Source organism: Micropterus dolomieu, linkage group LG05 (genome assembly GCF_021292245.1).
Source record: "Micropterus dolomieu isolate WLL.071019.BEF.003 ecotype Adirondacks linkage group LG05, ASM2129224v1, whole genome shotgun sequence".
NCBI lineage: Eukaryota > Metazoa > Chordata > Actinopteri > Centrarchiformes > Centrarchidae > Micropterus > Micropterus dolomieu.
This window is the reverse complement of record NC_060154.1, coordinates 8,398,413-8,418,615: the sequence shown is the minus strand read 5'-3', so window position 1 is coordinate 8,418,615 and position 20,203 is coordinate 8,398,413. Positions and strand designations below refer to the sequence as shown.

General features: G+C 39.9%; 1 protein-coding gene across 2 annotated transcripts in view; it reads right to left on the bottom strand.

The window, feature by feature from the left end:
• lepr (leptin receptor) overlaps positions 1–20,203 on the bottom strand; it is a 56,732-nt gene that overhangs the window by 28,916 nt on the left and 7,613 nt on the right. Inside the window, exon 1 of one of the 2 annotated variants that reach the window (XM_046049668.1) lies at positions 1,396–1,638. The exons of the other annotated variant lie outside the window; for it this stretch is intronic. The gene's annotated coding sequence lies outside the window, so the exon portion shown is untranslated. Of the gene's footprint in view, positions 1–1,395; positions 1,639–20,203 lie in introns of those variants that run through there. 2 annotated transcript variants of the gene reach the window in all.

Sequence of the window (20,203 nt, the reverse complement as noted above, 5' to 3'; positions counted from 1 at the left end):
AGAGGTTTAATCTTATCAGAGATACTAATAGGATAGCTGTCACAGTAAAACCGTATTACAAAATCTCTGACAAATTTATATCATGTCGTAACACCCAAGCCTAGTAAGGACCAATCGAAATCTCAATGCCAACAGCAAGTAAGACTCACTTTCATGTTAATGACTGTTTACATAACAATGGCGTTCAAAGCTTAACCAGAGTCAGGTGTGAGTTTACCACATACTTTATGATGCTGGCGCATAACCACAGAGCAAACATTAGAATAATCTTTACACAATCATGGTTATCCACTAATACTAGTTGTACATGTTTGCATGATCAGATCAGACAGGCCTACATTGGGACAGGTAACAGAAGCCCTACATTCACTGACATACTGGTCAGTTGCCCTTTTCATTTGATTAATTAAGAATATTTGTTTTTTGTTTTTAAAGCTGTTATCTTGCTGTTATTAAAATAGTGAAGCAGCTGAGAAGTTCAACCATTATGCCTCAATTTGATCTGCACAACACACAGGTACAACCACACCTCAGCTATGGTGGACATTCCTCATAAAGCCATTTTAAAAAGTTGATGCGGCTGCCATGTGGTGCTGCCATCTTTACTCCTAACTTCCTTATCCTCTTTGGAAACAATTAGGCTAGATCAAGACAACCATCTGAAACTATTTTCCACATGTAAGGGAAGCTCTGCCCCCTCTGCTCCGTGTCCCTAAGGGACTCCACCTCATCCTAGTCTGACTCACACCCTGCCAGTCTCAAGCTGCTCTGCATTGAGGCGTGCTCGGGCTCGTTTCCCCGCATCAGATGTAGCAGCAGCATATTTCTGACAAGTTATCTTTTTTTCTTTCCAGACAAACAGCATACATTTCCCACATGTGTCAAATATTTACTGTGGCCATTTCCTTCCTGAAAAGTTTCCCCAACTAAGTTACCATGAAAAGTTCATCATGACCAAGACAGATTATTAGGCTATAATACATTGAAAGCTTAGAAAATATATCTTTCTCAATAGAAAGAAAATTAAAAGTTCAAAGAGATTAAAGTAAACTCACCAACAGATAATGCACTGCACTGTCCCACTCAATCGATCTATCTATCTATCTAGCGTGGCTATACTTGAACAACTGAAACAAATGAGAGCGTTTGCCTATTATAGCACATCTGCAAAGTGCTAAATGCAGAAGTGACGGGAAAGTACATCAGCGGTGAAAAACATTCAAGCAAACATGTCACTTTGCTAAAAGTGGTGAATAATTCCTCACCTCTGTGTGAAAGAAGCGTGGAAAGTCTCAAAGGTCAAAAGAGCAGTTGGTAACCACAAAAATATAATACTATTATGTGGGTATTATGTGTTAAAAGTGAGAATTAGTAATAAGGAGACTGTGTTCTTACATCGCTCTTGGAAATGTCTTCTGGTTCTGTATCCAGGTTTCCCTTTGTCCGAGTCACAGTTCAGTCAGGTGAGTTTAAGTCCTCAGTGAAATCTGTGCGTCTCCGTCAGAGTTCACGCTCCATCTTTTGAGTACTTCGTGTCTGATTCCCCAAACACACTATCGTTTTCCCTTTCTCACACGTCACTGCTGTTTCATTGATTTGAATACCAGTGTATCCTCCCAGCATAAAGACAGGAGACCGAAGGCTGCAGCTGGGAGAGAGGAAAGAGAGGCTCTGACGCCCCGCCCTTCGTGATGCATTCAGAGGCACCTCCGCAAACCCTACCATTAAGGATATATACAGTAATCTACTTGAAACAACCATTTGTTCGGCAGTAAAAATAAAAACAATATGTAATGGTGGGACTTAACTTAATTGTTTGTTTTTTGGGTGATTTTAATTTGATTTCAATGACTTAACAAATCTTTCATTCCAAAGCTTTTCTATTTAGGCCTATTTATTTATTACTCACTTAGTTTAGCCTAATCCGTGTATTTATATAATTATTGTTATAAAATGATTAGTACTATTTGTGTTTGTTTGTGTAGGCTATTTGTCACATAGTCAGGACTCCCTTGTGAGGACAAACCAGCCAGAAACAGCTAGATTATGAAAGTATCGGACCAAAAAATAGATCCCAGCCCTTCCTTCAAGACTACCTTCTAGTCACGCCCGAAACAAATTTTCATGAGCAATCAGTGTAAGGGCAGAGTGCGCACAAGTAGGTAGGTAGATGGGTAGATAAGTAGCTCAGTCATCAGTTTGCTTCCAGCAAACCCTAGGTTTGTGAACGCATACTTGCTAGATAAGATGCAAACCTTTGGTGTCGGAGACCTGGGTTCGATTCCCACTGTGAGACATCCACCATTGTGTCCCTGAGCAAGACACTTAATCCCTAGTTGCTCCAGAGGTGTGTGACCTCTGACATGTATAGCAATTGTAAGTTGCTTTGGATAAAAGCGTCAGATAAATGTAGTTGTCAACTAGGCTCTGCACAATTGAAATATCACTTTCTATATTCCTAGATAAAGATTATTATTCTCATGGCATAAGACAAACTGACTTCTACGAAACCGCCTGTTAAAAACAACTCACAGATTTTCCAAATGTCTATCAGACAAAAACATCTTGTAGAGCCAACATATTGCAGTGGAAACAGAGGTGCAAAAAGTCTGGAGGTCAAGTCTTTCTTGTTTCTTTCTCCTTTAAACAAAAAACGCTAAAAAGCCCACTGTTTTTGTCCTAGAAAAAAGTCTCCATCCAGATGTGGATCCTTGGCCACACCACTAAGTCAACCTACTTTTCCAAATGCAAACAGGCAGTCCAGTCAATAATCCGTTATTTGAATGGAAAGTATGTCTGTGTAACTATTAGCTATACAAGGAATTCCACATAGAAGAGTGAATAGTGAATGATTTTGTTGTCCTGGTAATGTGACCTAATATTTTGTCATATACTTAAGCCAAGAACTTCCATGACACATTAGTTGAAATTACTGAATAACTGTAATGCTGCCAGGTGTCCATACATTTCTTCTATTTTGTCCTCTTGATCACAGCTTTAATTTGCAGATGTTGAGTGTACAGCCACACAGAAACAGAGGTGAGAGAACATATAAATTCAGAGAGAAAAAGGTGTTTTTTGTCAGTGGCAAACATGTCAGTATGACGAATGTAAAGATGGACAGTAAACAAAAACAAGGATGAATAGTGCAGTACTCATTTGTGCTTACAGCTCAGTATTTACTTATGGTGTTGACCCTGCAAACGGCACTGAAATTCTCAAACTAGAAGAGTGCAGTGCACTCAGGAGAGTACAGACTTGTGCCAGGTGTGTTTGGGGCTATGTGGGTGGTAAACAGGGAGTGCAGGGCAGGCGGTGTCCAGAATGATACATGAGAGTAGTACTGGAATGAAATGGAGAACTATTTTTGTTTAGTATAAGTCTTGTTATACAGATGTATGCAACATTTTAATAAGTTTTTTGTATAGTCTCTTTAGCATAGAATAGTGTAATGGTATTGTAACTGGGCATCCTGGGTTAACCTAACTGTATAGCGAAACTTAAGGAAGGAAAGGAAACAATAAACAGGACAATATGTCCAAACCTCTGAATTTAACCATTCTTATTTATTTAGAGCATTGTGTTGAAACACACCACACAAAATAAACCTCTCCCTCTCCCAAACAAAGAAGAGTTGAATCTTATTTAAAAAATAACAAAAAGGTAGATGTGCTGTCTGTCCAAAAGAATTCCATGGGCTGATTTTTGTGCCAGTACAGACTGAATTTGAATAATTTAGAATTGAATTTGAATTGCTCAACTTGAATACTTGCGTTAAAAAACTGAATTTGAATTGCTCAACTTGAATTTGAATTTGAATTTCCATCCATCCATCCATCCATGGTCAACCGCTTATCCTGGGTACAGGGTCGCGGGGTGAATTTGAATTTATTAGTTTGAAACTGAATTCCAATAAACTTGAAACTTAATGTGATATTATGAATCTAAACTGAAACTGTATTTGAGCCTCATTAAAAGTTCAAGTCTTTGTGTGCTTTCACTTTCAGTTCTCTCAATTCAAATTCAGTTCTCTAAATTCAATTTCAAATCACAAGATTCAGTTTAAGGTCACAAGCAGGTCAAGGTCCTTGAGGAAGAGCAATCGAGTGCAGATGCACAGAGCGCTATTTCGGCCAATCAGCACGTTAGTTTTTGACCACTTCCTGTATTCCACACCGGCAGCCTGTTGCCCCGGCTGTGTGTAAGTTATCTCCTAAAGCCACACACAAAACCTTTACTACTTTGCTTGTGAGGGCATTGTATTGCATTCATTCCCTGGAAGCTGGTTGTAATTCTAACCTGGGCAGCATGTGTATCTTGTGGTTTGAAATTGAACTTATAGAACTGAATTTGAATTGAGAGAACTGAAAGTGAAAGCACACAAAGACTTTTTAGTGAGGCTCAAATACAGTTTCAGTTTAGATTCATAATATCACATTCAGATTCAAGTTTATTGGAATTCAGTTTCAAACTAATAAATTCAAATTCAAGTTGAGCAATTCAAAATAATTTTTTAATGCAATTATTCAAGTTGAGCAGTTCAAATTCAACCCCGGTTGCCTCGGCCTTTCTGTGTGGGTGTTTGCGTGGGTTCTCTCCAGGTGCTCCGGCTTCCTCCCACCGTCCAAAGACATGCGGACTAGGTTAATTGGTGGCATTTAGAAGTGTCATATATACAGGTGTTAGTAACAGTGATTGTTAGAATAAGTAAATATGATTATGACTATGATTATGATATAAATGGTTGGTCTGTCAGTGTAAATCCTAATAAAGCTGAGGTGTTAAATTACCCATCCCACACCTTTGATTATACTTTCTGCTGCTGTCATTGAACAATCCATACTGCAGGATTATCTCCAGGCAATGAATGTACACAGTACTATACTACCAGTAAGGTTTACTGAGTAAGTAATAACAACACTGTGAGGACAAAACCCCAAGTCCCCACATGGTTAAGCATTTATTTTATGGCTAGACTTGATTTTAAGGTCAAGGTTAGAAGTATCATACGTCCAACTGATTCAATGCACAGTAGTTGAGAAGCAGGAGATATTCTGAGAAGGTTTCTAGTCCATAACAAGCCTAATGCATAAAGATAGACAATATCATTTGCTCTCACATTCACACATATGGACAATTTTAGGTTTCAAATGGACAGAACCTGCATGCCTTTGGACTGTGACAGGAAACTGAAGCATCTGGAGGAATCCTTAGGCAAGAATGGGGAAAATATGCAGTCAAAACAGAACACTGGTCAGCAGATTCAGACCCAGGGCTGTCTTGCTGGGTGGCAGCGGTGTTAAATACAATGCCATCATGCTGCCCAGGTTAGAATTACGACCAGCTTCCAGGGAATGAATGCAATACAATGCCCTCACAAGCAAAGTAGTAAAGGTTTTGTTTGTGTGAGCTTGAGCGACAGAGTGAGATACTGCCTGCAGTCACTATCAAACTTTATGACGTAGAAAGGATGCGTCATTGTGTGCTTGCATAAATTTGCCTGTGTGGGGAGGAGATTCATTTGCAAATGATTTCCTTGACCTGCGTCATGATGGAGGCACACCACTTTAATTTTGCAGCCCACTGGTCTTTATAGAGATGGATCTTGCTCATTACTGTCAGCAGTCTGGCATCGCTCTGTCACTGAATGCTGCTGATCATCATGATCTGGTTTCACACAAAACCCCTTTAGAGGAGCAGAGAGAGTTAGTAAAGAAGACGTCAGACGAAAAGGATGGCTTTTTTTTTCTGCCGTCACATTTCTCTTTTGTTACTTTCGCCGAGTCCAATTACAGTCATGTTACCGACAAATGATTGCAAACATGTGCAAGTGTCAGCAGCTTTCTCTTATACCATCAAACTGGATGAATAGGCAAAGTGCAAACTGGCCTTGATTTATGATTTTTTTTAAAACATATATTGGACTTTCTTTGGAACCTAATGGAAACAGCTGAAAAATACTCTTCAATGGGAGCCTTATTCAGGCGGCGCGGTGGTACAGTGGTTAGCACTGCTGCCTCACAGCAAGAAGGTTGTGGGATCAAACCCCGGTTGCCTTTCTGTGTGGAGCATGTTCTCCCTGTGTCTGTATGGAAACCAATATGCTCCCAAAGCTAATCACCTGTAAGGGTTGTTCCCTTTAATCAAAAATTAAATAAAAATGACTGTAGCAGCAGCCTCACCTACAGCATTCATTCAAAATGAGGAGATGACATTGTTCTCTCCAGTGTCATCCTGTTGTAATGTGATGCTCATGTAAAGATGTTTGCGTGTTGCAAAAATTAATAAACAAGTAAATAAATACAATCTGAAGATTTCCCGTGATAAATGATTTGACCAGTGACACCAGGAGGTTTTGCTCTGATAATTATGTGACATTTTTTATTTGTCTTCTACAGTATTCTACTGGAGCTAGAAATTCCTTTATTTAATATTTATTTATTTTATACTGTATAGATTTTAGTGCACTTTATAGTACCATAAGGATTCACTGTGATGTTATAATCATTATTATAAATTGTAATTATTAGATCACCTAAGTGCCAGTGTTAGCTATTGTCTCTTAGCCTATGAGACATCATCATTGTTCCCTTGTCATCATTGCTTAGGGGGATGATTTGATAGCAGTGCTACATTATCATCAATAGATGAGTTAAGCTTTTTACACTGTATCGAAATTATAAGTTGACAGTCTGCAGTGTAAAAATGTCTCTTGACCTCAAACAGGGAAGCCATTCATGAATAATTAATCAGATTCTCCACATGAGAGACAAAAAACCTCACTGGGGGATTACATACCAAGAGGATGAGGTCATGCTTGCGGGACTGGTTGGGATGATGTCACTGGAGGGAATGATGTAATCTCTTATTTTAAATGAATACATGATTCTGCTGCATTGTGATCCCCCTGCCAGCACCCTGTTTCATATTCACATTAAATATATTTGATTGCCAAAGGATGCAATGTAACTAGAATTTACATAATAAGCTGTGACTCTTTCCATCACTTTAGTGCTTTTCTGTGAAAGGGAGGAAATAAGATCAGAAATAGGGTCAGATGAAGCCATTATTGGAGAGTATGCTCTACAAGAATAACCTCAGAGCTATGCACTGGTTTTATGTGTGTGATAGTGTACAGTTGGTTTTAGTACAAAGTGTATACTGTACTATAAGGAACAGTTTGAGATTTTGGTAAATTAGCTTATTCGCAGTGGCTTAAGTACAAATGGTGCAACCGGTGCAATGCATTCATACTGTGCTGGTGTAATGAGTTGCGGTGCTTGTCTTGATTGCTATTTGTTCGGTGGTTGTTGACATATTGTGTCCGCTACTTTGTGTTGATTTGTTACTGTAGGCTGGCTAAAGCTATTACCGTTGTTTCAATCCAATCCAATCCATTTTATTTATATAGCACATTAAAAAAAACAAAGGTTTACAAAGTGCTGAACAGCGCTGTTTGATAGTCAGAGACAGCAAGTTTGAGTCGTGGGCAGGCTGAAAGATTTGCGTTTGGCACTTTGCCTGCTTTCTGTGGTACTGATCAATGGCTGCAGGTTTGCAATTGTTTGGAGTCCATGAAGCTTTAGAGGAGCTGGTAGGTGGATTTACCTTTGGACACCTTTGGCCAGCCTAGCTGTTGACCCTGTTTTTAGTCTTAAAGTTAAGCTAAGCTAACAGTCCCCTGGCAGTAGCTTCATATTTAGTGTACACACTTTAAAGTGGCATCAGTCTTCTCATCTAACTCTCTAATAAGCATATTTCTCAAAATGTGGAACTATACACAGAAAGCAAAATATTGATCTATTCTTTTAAAATGTCTGTATGTCTGTATCCAAATGTAATCTAGTACTAAATAGTACTAGTAGTAGTAGTAGTAGTAGTAAATACTGTATCTTCTAAAAACAGTGTGTTTCCAAAAATGTTGTTTAAGATTTTTTCTACAATATGCTCTCTGAATAAAGTCAACTGTTGCATGTCCTCCGGCTCAGTTCAAGACCCAACAGCAAGTACAGCTCGCTACCTACAGATACTATAACATTTGCAATGAGTTAACCATTATAAGTAGTCAGTACTGTGCGTGGAAGAGGCCAGTGGGAGGAATGGGTATGGGTAAGTATGCAGAGTAGGTGGAGCAGCGTTGAAGTGGGGCACACACTTTCTAGTTTGACCCTTCACAGGGCATTTGTGCAAACTTTTGACTTTATGTACATTCATTTCACTCTCTAATGTGTAAAGTGTTGCTCAGTATGTACAGTATGTGATTCTAATAAGAATGAAAAATGACTTTGTGACACCAACCTCCTGCCCATATATTATTTGATCTGGACACTCTTTTTCTCTAAATTGAAGTTGAAATCTAGATCAGCTGGATTTGTGCTGACATTTCAGACATTAACTCAGAACAAGCTTTCAGCTCTTAATTGAAAAGAGATTTTCAATTACAATTCACTGAAATATAGATCCATGTCTGGCCTTGCCTTGAATTTTCTTATTCTGAGCATGTGAAACAGTCATGTCTTTGCTGTTTGTTATTTAAAACACCTGATTTTCTAGTTGTGTTTCTCATTCATATAGCTATAATATTTGTTTTATCAAGCTCTGTGTCTCCATGTTTGTGGAAAGTCCATGTACTGGACATCCTTGTATTCATTGGCATCATGCCCAGGGTCACACTAAGAATATCCTTGTTACTGAGAAATGCAACAGCAGCAGCCACACAGTGGGAGTGTTCAGACTAAGGCCTGTTGAGCAGAGGAAAGCATGAAGTGGACTCAACTAAAACCTCTGCCTGTTCATCTCACCCTTCATTCTTTTATTTAAAAGACATAAGCACTTCAGTGTGAGTGCACATGCTTAACTTCACCATCATGTAAGCCTTAGTGTGTGCCATGATGTCTTTTCCAGAGTACAGCTGTGTCAAATGTCTCTTTGAAAGCTACGCCTGCTGAAATACAAGCTGACCCTGCATTTCTCAAGAGTTCTGGTTAATGCAGTTAATAATAAAAGAAATAATGAAAAGTTTGGATCCATCATAGAGAGAACAATAAAACCTGCTAACACCTGCCTTTCTGTGAACTGACAATTGATCCAAAAACATTCATAAGATTTTGTAAACCAAGCAGTTATGTGACAAAAATAAAAACTGAATACAGTTTCACCTCCTGGTCATGTGACCACTTTCAGGGCATTGGTTAAGGATTACGTTTAGGTCATTGACAGGTTTCTGAAGAGATGGTTTAAAGTCTGAATTGAGCTTCTGCTTGTTGCTTCCTATGTCTGTTACTGGAGCAAATATTGGTGGAAACACCTTTCATGCCATTCAAAATGCAGAGTGGGCTGAGAGTTTCTTTTAAGTTTTCCAGTCACTCCTATGCTCAGTTTTCTTGGCTGCAGCATTTTGTGACCACTCTTTCTCAAAGCCAGCAAACCATGAACTATAACAATGTATATTTAAACCTGCAATAACTGATTTTATTAAGACACAACACTGACATATTATGTATGGCAAACTTGTTAGCAAACCACTTGCTTATTTACAGCTCCTTATTTAAAGCACAACATTATCGTTTATTTGGAGTTGTGTGTCTAGCCACTTGACAAAATCCAAGTCCAATATTCAGTCTTGTAGCTCATTCAGAGCTTTTAGCTCTTTAGCTGCTAAATGCTAAACACAATCAGAATATTTTTATATTTACTTACAAAATGGTAAATGGACAAGCCCCTTCATACCTGTCTGACCTCCTTAAACTTTATGTTCCATCCTGTGCTCTCCTCTCTCACAATATAGTTAAAAAGAAGTGAGCTGGCTGCAGGCCCTTTTCCTATCATGCCCCCTTCCTCTGGAATAATCAACCCATTGACATTAGGCAGTGTGACTCTGTTGGGGCCTTTGACCCCAGTCTTCTTTCATCTAGCTGATTATTTTGATTACCTTGTAACAGTTACCAGTATCCGTTTGCCTCAGTTTCAAAGATTCTGTTAAGCCTAGTACTTATAGTCCATGTTTGTGCTGCTGACGAGATTACTGTAAACTTTCTGAAAACCACTGCATGTCTTTAACCCTCTGCACAGCTTCGTGCCTCTCTCTCTCTCCCTCTAGTCTCTCCTTATCCTGTCTTTTGACTCAGGCTTGCTCTGGACCATCAGCCGTCCGGAGACATTTCTTTCCGCAACTTATTCCAGATGTTTTGGATCTGCATCTTTTTCCTCTGAGATTCAGCCTCTCCTCACATATCTCTCTCTCTCCCTCTGTGTGTTTGTTTCCTTTCCCCTGCCACCAGAAGTTGCTCGATGTCCCCCCAGATCTATTCTTCAGACATGTTTAAAATCTATCAATACATTTGTCATCCCCATTATCTTTACTGTAATTGTACTATGGTTCACTATTCTGTACACATGACATCTATTGAATGTCTGTTCTTCCTGGGAGAGGGATCCCTGCAGCTCTTCCTGAGGTTTCTTCCTGAATTTAAAGGCTTTTGGGGGAGTTTTTCCCTATCTGAACTGAGGGTCTAAGGATAGCGGGTGCTGTAAGCTGTACATATTGTAAAGCCTCTTGAGAACTTGACTTGAGAGTGTATCAGTGTTACGTTCCCCCCCCGCTGGTCATGATGTACAATTCTAGATGATGGTGACTCATGTCTGTTTTTTCCCTCAGGTGTTTTAGGTCTGGGTGATGAGGGGAGAAACTCATAAGAGGGGTCTGGGCGCTTGGCTCTCTCTCTGGTCTACATTCCAGCCATGGCAGCAGCACACTTCTGAGACTGCGATTAATTTGTATTTCTTTGATTATTGTTCTTTTCTTATATTTCTGATGGGACTGGTCGTTTAGTTTTCACGGCTTTATTTCTGTTTAGTTAGGGATTGGTTTAGGGTAGAGGGGAAGCCTCCAGATCCTACGGCCCTTTGTGGGCTGGTCTGGAGGGCTTCCCTTTCTTTTGTTTGTTTTGGCCAGCCCATCAGATTTGTTGTTTTGAGTAAAATTTTGAACTTATTTCATGTTTATTTCAATAAACTTATGTTTTTGCATTACTCCTGGACTCTTTGGTTATGTTCGACCCCCTCTTGTAACGAGCTTTGGTGGGGGTCGTAACAATTAGAAAAGGTAAACAATGAACTGAAACTCGCTACGAAGCTCCCTAAAACTGTGGGGAGCTGCTGATTCAGTTAACAAATCTCTGTAGGTTCATCACTACCACTGACCCCCTCGCATTGTCATATGGGTTTCACGTTGTCATTTCATAAGGTTACTATAAAAATATCAATTACACTTGCTGTTTCATTTAGATTTTTCTTCACTCAACTCATTTTGCACTGTTAGCACAAGATTTCCACTTACAGAGCTGCACATGAGACATAACATCTGCCAAGTCCTATGAGAGAAGAGACAGACAGCAAAAGTGTCTGAGAAGCAGAGGGAAAAAAGAGAATGAGCCAAGATAGCATGTGCCCAAACCACCATATGGCAAGAATCCCAACATTAAACTGTCCGATGTACTGACATACGTACAGAATTTGCAGTAAAGGACAAACCCTGTCATATATTTCACCATCTCAAATTGGCACAAATTAATACATTTTAATAATTAATTAATCTTTAAGTCATTTAAAATGCTGCAGCTCCACAAATGCAAGGATTTTATGCTTTTTCTCTTTTGAATAATTGTAAATTGAAAAAGGTTTAGGGTATTTTATAGACCAAATCATTGCTTAATTATTTTATAAAACAAAGAAATTAATTAATATTCAAATTAATCATTAGTTGCAGCCCTACTACATTATTTTCTTTCACTTTTCCTTGCCATCCTCGGTCCTCCCTCCCTGCTTTTCTTATGTAGGTTTGCCTGTATGTCGCAACACAGCTGAATTGAGGTCATGTGCGCACTTATAATGCAGTAAACACACCCAATCCAACCACTGTGTGTGTATGTGTGAGCGTGCAACCCTCATGTCTCACAGGAGTTAACCAGACAGCTGCGGCTAATAGATTTAATGGGTCTTATTAGTGACAATACCAGAAACACTGGCCTGGAAAATACAAGGAGCTGGGTTGTTGGGGTTTGTGGATGCACAACATGTGAAAAACACACATTAGTGCCAGATGTGAGGAGATAACATCTGGTAGTGACACCAACAAGGCTTAAAGATGGAGGTTTTCGATGTAATGCTTAGCAACAGAGACCAAAGCGAAGAGCCTGAGGGGTCAGATGAGTATTTCTCATTCATCTTATGGTCCCTTTCTCTGCATCTCTCGGTCTCATGCACTCTCTGAACAAAAACACAATATGCAGCAGTGTTTGCATGATGATGTGATGAAATGACAGCACTGTATTGACTCTCAGCTTGTTCTCTGCACTGCTATAACCGCATCATCAAAGCATGATGGAGTCACTCATAAAACCAGAGTCACAGCCGCTCCCTGGGATACAATCTTCACCTCGTTTGTGCAAGCCCTCCCCCCCACATACACATATTTACTTGTCACTTATTCCACACCAAGTAGGTTATATGTTATTCTCTTTCACTGTCTCCATTGAGAGACTGTTATAATGGAGAATCTCTCTTCTTTCCATCTTCAAATTTTGAAAGAAAAAATTTGGAAAGAATTACGGAGACAGGCTGAAAGAGAGTATGTGCTGAAGTGTCCCAATGCCAAGCGTGTGCGTCATCAGATTTTATTATCTAAAACCCAGTGAGACATCCCCTCCCAGCCAATGCAATAAAGCAGTAGCTAGGATGTCGAGGGGACTGTCTACAGAAATTCACAGTATTTGTGACAGACATGTAATCAAAGAATTGATCATTTATAGCACATGGTTAAAAAGTTGGATTTGGAGAAAATGACTCTGCTCTTTGTAGACTTGAAACCACCCTCCTTCATGCATTTATTACATAAAATGAAATAAAATGCATCAGTAACTGTAAATTAAACTATACACTATATATATATATAAAACAGCAGCTTTAGATAGCATATAATGCTGATAGACTGTTCAAAAATGAACAAACAATTGCAAGCACTGATGAAGAAAAGGCTAAATATGTGTTGCAAAATGCAAAACCAAACTCTATTGGAATGGATACAGAAATCTGTTGGAATGGTTTTGGAGTTACAAAGGTGTATTTAATAAATATAAATATAAACAAACGTCATCTTCCAAAAACTCACATTGGTCTAATCCTAGTACACACTAAACACCAAATCCTGTACCACTAAATAAACTCTTTTACTGTAAAACTGTGCATACATATAGCAATAAATGCTAGTAAGACTTTTTTTCCAAAGTGTCTTGGATAAATTTTGACTGAAAGTCAACTGAAGTGTGTAAAAATGCAGGAATATGTTTTGATATCAAGCCACTGGGAGTCTCACATTTCCACATATTTGCCCACAACTCCCTAACCAACCATTTGTGCCTGTGCATGAGCTGATACTTACATCCAGTGCCCACTCAAACCGTCTGCATCAGTCAAACAACAGGCAATAACATCCTGGCGGCTCTCTCTTTGAGTCATACCCCTGTTCTCTACCTCATTGTCTCAATGCATCCTCTCAGCAGTGGAAAGAGTGTCAGTTTGGCCATTCAAATGCTCTTATTTTTCTAAATGAAAGCTCTGAGGTAACTAAAGCCTGGCGGGGAAGTGTCATTTGGATGTACTGAAGAAAAGTTACTTACAGTGTTTTTCTGAATGAAAGCGCTCCATCTGCTCTTACTCAATCAAACTCCCATTGCTGGGGCCATAGAATCCCCATATTGTTTTGTTTTTCCATTTAAATGTTTTCCGGGCAATCCTGGGTTGTAAACATGGTTTTAGTTGATTCTTTGCAGCCTGAAGCCATAATAATTCACAGTTTTGTTTATTTCATTTCTAATAAGACTGCTTCTTCATTATAGCTTGTCATGGGGGTTAGAGTAAACATTTCAGTTTACTAAATGGAAAACTTTGCTGGTTAACGAAAGTGGGATTAAAAAAGCAACTGTACTGGGCATCCATGCTAATGGCATTATATTAGTTAGTTCAACTTCTGATCTTCACAGATCCAGCTGAGGAGCGCTCAGATATTGTGTTTGTGTGCAAATGCATGTGCATTTGAGCACTTTCATGTTTCTTAACAAAATAGGTTACCCCAAAAAACAAAACACAGCACATAAAAAATTCCTTAATAGGAACTAAGGGGAATTAGTGTGAGAGGAACATGACTGGTGAGACTGCATAAAGAGTTAAACAACGAAGAGGACAGCCATAATTACAGAAAATAGAAAAAGTGGAGGGGAAGCATCACGATGAATGAACCAAAGTGGACAATGTCAAGTCTGGGATGTAGATATGTTCAGTATACAGTAGGCCAAGCTTCACTAGAACATTGGTACATCTCTAAAAGTTATATTATCATAAGCCACAAAACAACAAGTGAGGCAAAGTAGTTTGTTGACAGACTCACAGCGCTAGAACATTTGGTCATGATGTGCTAATTTAGCTTGTCAATTGTACTGATCCAAGCTGTTGATTCACAGGAGACCAGACTGACATACAGGGAGTGGGCTCAGCATTCTGCACAAAAACACAAAACACTCATGAACAGATACATCTGTTTGGCCAGCGGAGGCCCAGTTTATGTTGGAGCACAATAAAATTATAAAAGTCTCTGTAAATCCTAAATCCTAGAGCCCAGGGCTAATGTGGCATTAAATTAAATATGCTGCCTGGGGTAAAGTGCAGTCAGTCCAGGGACCTGTAGTCTAAAGTAGAAACCTAATTGTTTGAATATGAATGTCATGTGTTTGTCTGTACATTAGCCCTTCCTCCAGCTACTAGTGACCTTGAATATTAACAAGCTGGTATGGAGAATGGTTGAATAGTTATTGATAAAAGCTTTTTTTCAGTCAGTCAGCCATTTTTTCTTCATGCTCCCTGTTATTAATATGAGATTACATTGTTATTTCCAGGAAATGATCAGAAAATGCTCCCATAAAATGAAGCTTTTCTGTTTTATTTCCCCATATAAATACAAATATGATGTAGAAATTGAATTAATTTATTTTGCTGGCCTAAAATGAACCATATTTAAAAGGAAAAGTTTGAGTTGTTGGGAAATGCACTTATTTGCATTCTTGGGGAGAGTTAGAGTTAGAGAACATTGATACTATTCTCATATCTGTACAAAATATAAGTTTCAGCAGAAACTGGCTAACTTAGCGTAGCATAAAGACTGGAAATAGGAAACCGGTGTCTCTCTATGTCCTTAGGTAACAAAATTGGCCTACCGCCTTAACGAGATATAATGTGTTAATTATTGAGCTTTAGAGGTGCTGGTAGGCAGATTTTTTTACCTTTAGACAGGCTTCCCCTGTTTACAGCTAAACTAAATTAAAAGATAGCTGGTTGCTGGCAGTACCTTCATATTTAACATACATACAGACAGACAGACAGACAGACAGACATTTAATGTATGTCTGTCTGTACGTTTAACATACATGAGAGTGGAATCGATCTTCTCATTTAACTCTCCACAACCAAGCAAATTAGAGTATTCCCAAAAATGTTAAACTTTTCCTTTAAATATACAGTACCAAGTATACAAATTCTTCTGCCTAAAAAAATACACACCATGTAGGCCTATACATTTTAACTGCATAATGTAAACTGCCCACCAGGTTGCTAAACCTCAGAAATTCCCAGAACAAATATGGAGGACAAGACATTAGTGTCCTTACTGGTAGCTGCAGCCCTGCTGTGAAGCACAGGGTTAAAGAATAATTTACACGTTTAGCTCCTGTGTAAGTTCAGCCCCAGGTCCAACTGAGCAAACAGCACAGTACAGAAGCCCCTCGTCACCATGGAGAGCGCTGTGAGCATCATTTGCACTCCTGGCTTGAATAAACCAAATGGTCAAATGGTCAGCAAAATGACCATGGTTGTCAGCGCTGACACAAATTGAAAAACCAGACTCTCTACCTCTGAGAATCTAGCACTGGACTGCCGATCGAAGCCAACATGGTCAACTTTTGCCCCGAGGCTTGTCTGAAATGTGTCTATGTCCCAAGTACCTGATCTCAGCTCGCTGTCTTTTAGTGAAGCCCCAGATACTGCAGTCTGAACATGAATAGTCTACAGCCTAGTTGCAGGCTACAGTCATATAGAGCCAGGCTAGCTATTTCCCCCTGCATCCAGTCTTTATGTTGGACTAGGCTAAACATGTCCTGACTCCAGCTTTGTACTTAACTCTCATACATAATACATTTTCTCACCTCACTCCTGGAAAGAAAAATTAACAAATTATCAAAATGTTGAACTATTCCTGTTGAACTATATGGATTAGAGATTTTTAAGAAAACAAAACAACACAAACCTGTCATAATCTCTGTGGTTCCTGATGATTAAACATTTAAGCAAAAAATATGGAGGTGGGGGATCAGTGGTTAGCACTGTTGCCTCACAGCAAGAAGGTCGTGGATTCAAACCCCGGCCTTTCTGTGTGTGTGAGTTTGCATGTTCTCCCCGTGGCCCCGTGGCCGCGTGGGTTCTCTCTGGGTACTCCAGCTTCCCCCCACCATCCATGTCTCTAAAATTGTCCTTAGGTGTGAATGTGAGTGTGAGTGGTTGTTTGTCTATGTGTGGCTATGTGTCTACCCCGCCTTTCTCCCGATGTAAGCTGGGATTGGCTCCAGACCCCCGCGACCCTGTACGCAGGATAAGCGGTTGACAATGGATGGATGGATATGGAGGTGGAGGAACAACGTAGAGAGAGAAAGCAGCAGATAGACAAACATGCATTTATCATAACAAGGTGTTCAGGCTAATTAATTATAGGGCGACAGAGAGGAAGACAAAGAGACATACAGAAAGACTGAGGATGGGGAATGTTACTGTTTCAACATGTCAGAATAAATCGAAACTCAAGGCTGAGCCAGTTGTATTTGGCCATTCTTATCACGCTGTTGTTGCTAATACAACTCCAGTGACTGGGGCTGCTTTCGAAAGGTCTTTTTTGCTTAGGAAGGTTCCTAACTGAGTGAAGTGAACCGGAAGTATTTCAGTGGCAGGTAGGCTACCTTATCTGCCTTTTTGCTATCTTGGTTATTAAGTAATATATTCCACCGTGTTGTCCACCTTTAGATGGCCTGCATTACAACAACATGGGGCGCAGTGTCAAAGATGCGCTTTTTGTAGTCCATCTTCAGAACATTGTAGTTTCATCAGGGCAGGTCACGTCAGTAAAATCTGCCGTCGCATAATTACGTCGCTTAGAAAAGAGCAGTCGGATTCTCTTAGACCCGCCGTCCTCTTTTCCTAAGTCCTTACGGATTCTCCTTCACATCTTTACTTGACCTCATGACATTTTCCATCGAGGTCCAGGAAAGGTGGTTAAGAAAGGAGATTTTTTTTACTTTTCGGATGCAGCCTCAGTGTTAAAACCAGAAGAGTGCACTTAGAGTGCAGATCTCCTCCAGGCCTGGTATCACCAAATGGCATATGAATAAAACTCCACAAGTAATTTATGTGTTATCACAGCGACTTTTTGCTTGTCATTTTTCTCGCACGCTATTTAGGCTCTACTCACTTATGTTGTGCAGAGAGTTCACATAGTATAAAGAGCAACAAACTGTGTATAGGGACGGGCTTGGGGTTGGCAGTCTATAAAATTTATTTTTCAAAAGTTGTAAGTCACCACAACTAACAGAGGTCACTGAACATACCGTCAATAAAGGGCACAAAAAATATTAGGCTGATGGGTCCAGTGGTATGCTTAGCTGCGGACAGATCAACACACACACACAACCAAATGCATGATCCCTTTCCAGGCTCATGTCTGGTGGAGATAACACTAAGCAAATTGACTGTCATTGTCATTAGGTGTGAGTCATTGTGGGCAGGTTGTGTATTTAGGGTGTCGTTCATCTCATATCTTTTGTTCCATGTCTAATGAAATGTTGTAATATTGTAAGAAATTACTCACCCGCTGCCCCAGACCAGGACACCTCCAGAAGTATAGCATGGAAAATAAAATTTGCCTTCCGGCTAATATCCTGAACATTTGAAGTAGCAGATTGGGAACTGATACTTTCAAGTCCCACAGACAGAGAGCTTTATGTGGAGCAGGGTGTCTCTGGGCATGACAGGCTATTTCTGATACATGGTGTCAGAATACACACCAATCACTCACAACACTGGAAATAAGCCAGGATGTGGATGCACGTGTTTCCACTAATCTTTGTATCTGCAGGTGTGTGTGCACTGTAGATGGGGATTAGGTTTTACTGGATGAAAGTCATCTCTATTTTTGTGTGGATGTTCGTAGACTCGATGAGTATATTTGTAGCTGTAGGTACAAAGGGATTTCACAGAGCCTTTGGGGAAACAAGAGCCTAGTGACAAGCCTACCTTCTGTCAGTCCACACCTCAATTTTTCCCCTGTAGTTGTAGTACAAAGGGGTTTTCTGTGTGCGTGTGCCTGTGTTTGTGTATGATATTTGATCCCATAATTCCTCTGACGTACTCTAGCCAAGAGCTGCCTTTGACTTGCAATGCCACGCCATTTACAGCAGCTCCCTCCCTGACCACATTGATCCTGACCAGGCCACACAAAATCTCTAGGATGTTCATCAGTGAGATAGGGGGAAAAATCTATAACAGAATATCATGCTGCAAATTTTGTTTAGGTCTGAGTGTCAATGCTACAACAGACAGAAAACTTAAAGGTTTAGTGTGTAAGTTTTAGTGTCTTCTAAAGGTGAGGGTTTTGCAAATTGCAACCAACTGCTCAGTCACCGATCACTCCTCCCTTCCAAGCGTTCTGTAGAGCAGTTTGTCCATTTGGGCTACTGTAGAAACATGGCGGTGCAACATGGCAACTTTCATGTAGAAATGGTTCATTCTAAGGTAATATAAACACATCAGTTCATTATGTAGGGTCATTATACACCACTGAAAACATAGATATATATATTGTTTTGCACTTCTGTCAATAGATCCTCCTAAATAGTACACACTGGACCTTTAAAGCTGATATAATCAATACTTACTATAGAAAAGATGGATGGAATGTTTATGTGACAAGCTTTATCAACTGAGTGTACACTACTTGCTCAGACACAGTTAGCGACTAGCTGTTGAACATAATGCAGCATCAAGCAGCTAGATGACACATATTTCCATCAGGAGTTGGTGTAGACCACAGAGTGAAGAGCTTACATTCATCATGTGGGCAAAAACATGACAAATTGCTGATAGCAAGAAACCCCAACAACAGCCATTCTATTTTAAAACAGCTGTTAAAACCCTGTAAAAGTTATTAGTCAGTTTCCATCACAGGTGCAGTCACTTTTAACCTGTGCTTGTGAAGTGGCAGAGCCAAAGGGGAGGCCACTATTTTTAAACTGCCAGGAAGATACCAAAACTCCATTCACCCCTGCGGAATTAGAAAGTTGACCTACATGACACATTAAGCAGTTTAACTCTTATGTGCATGGATGTTCTGCCAAAAGTGCCTCAGGTCTTTAGAGACATTACTTTAATAACCTTGATTGAGCAACAAATGCAAACCTATAATAGCAAATAAAAAATTACCCTATAATAGTTTCTGTTTACATACAAATTGTACTGTGTTAGAAATAGTGCACCATAATCGATAAATGGGTTCTCCACACCTAATCCACCAAAATTCAGCTGAATCAGATGCTTCTCAGCTCGAGGACAGCAAACTTTGCTGACACAGTGCTGTACTGTTTGTAATTTTGTACATAAAAACATTTAATGGCTCCAGCTTCACAAATGTAAAGATTTGCTGTTACCTTTTAATTGTTTTAGTCAATTTAACCCCTTGACGCCGCTTGTCGCGAATTCGCATCATACCTCTTCCTTGCAGACTGCAAGCCAAAATAGCACATGGATTCCCCCAATGCCTGTTGGTGCATATTTGATACGAACGTCTCGGGTTACATATGTAACCCTGGTTCCCCGAGAAGGGGAACGAGACACTGCGTCGGTTACGACACTATGGGAACGCCTCTAGGCGAAGCAGGTCTGAACGTGAATGAAATCACTCCTATCCTATTGGCTTGTTGCTAGAACGGTAAGGTGTGACGGAATAACCGGAGGAGTATAAAGCACACCTGTACACACTCATCATTAGCTTAAACTATGAAGCAGGCGCTTCAGGCGGGGAGAGAGGTGCGGCGGGCCGACGCAGTGTCTCGTTCCC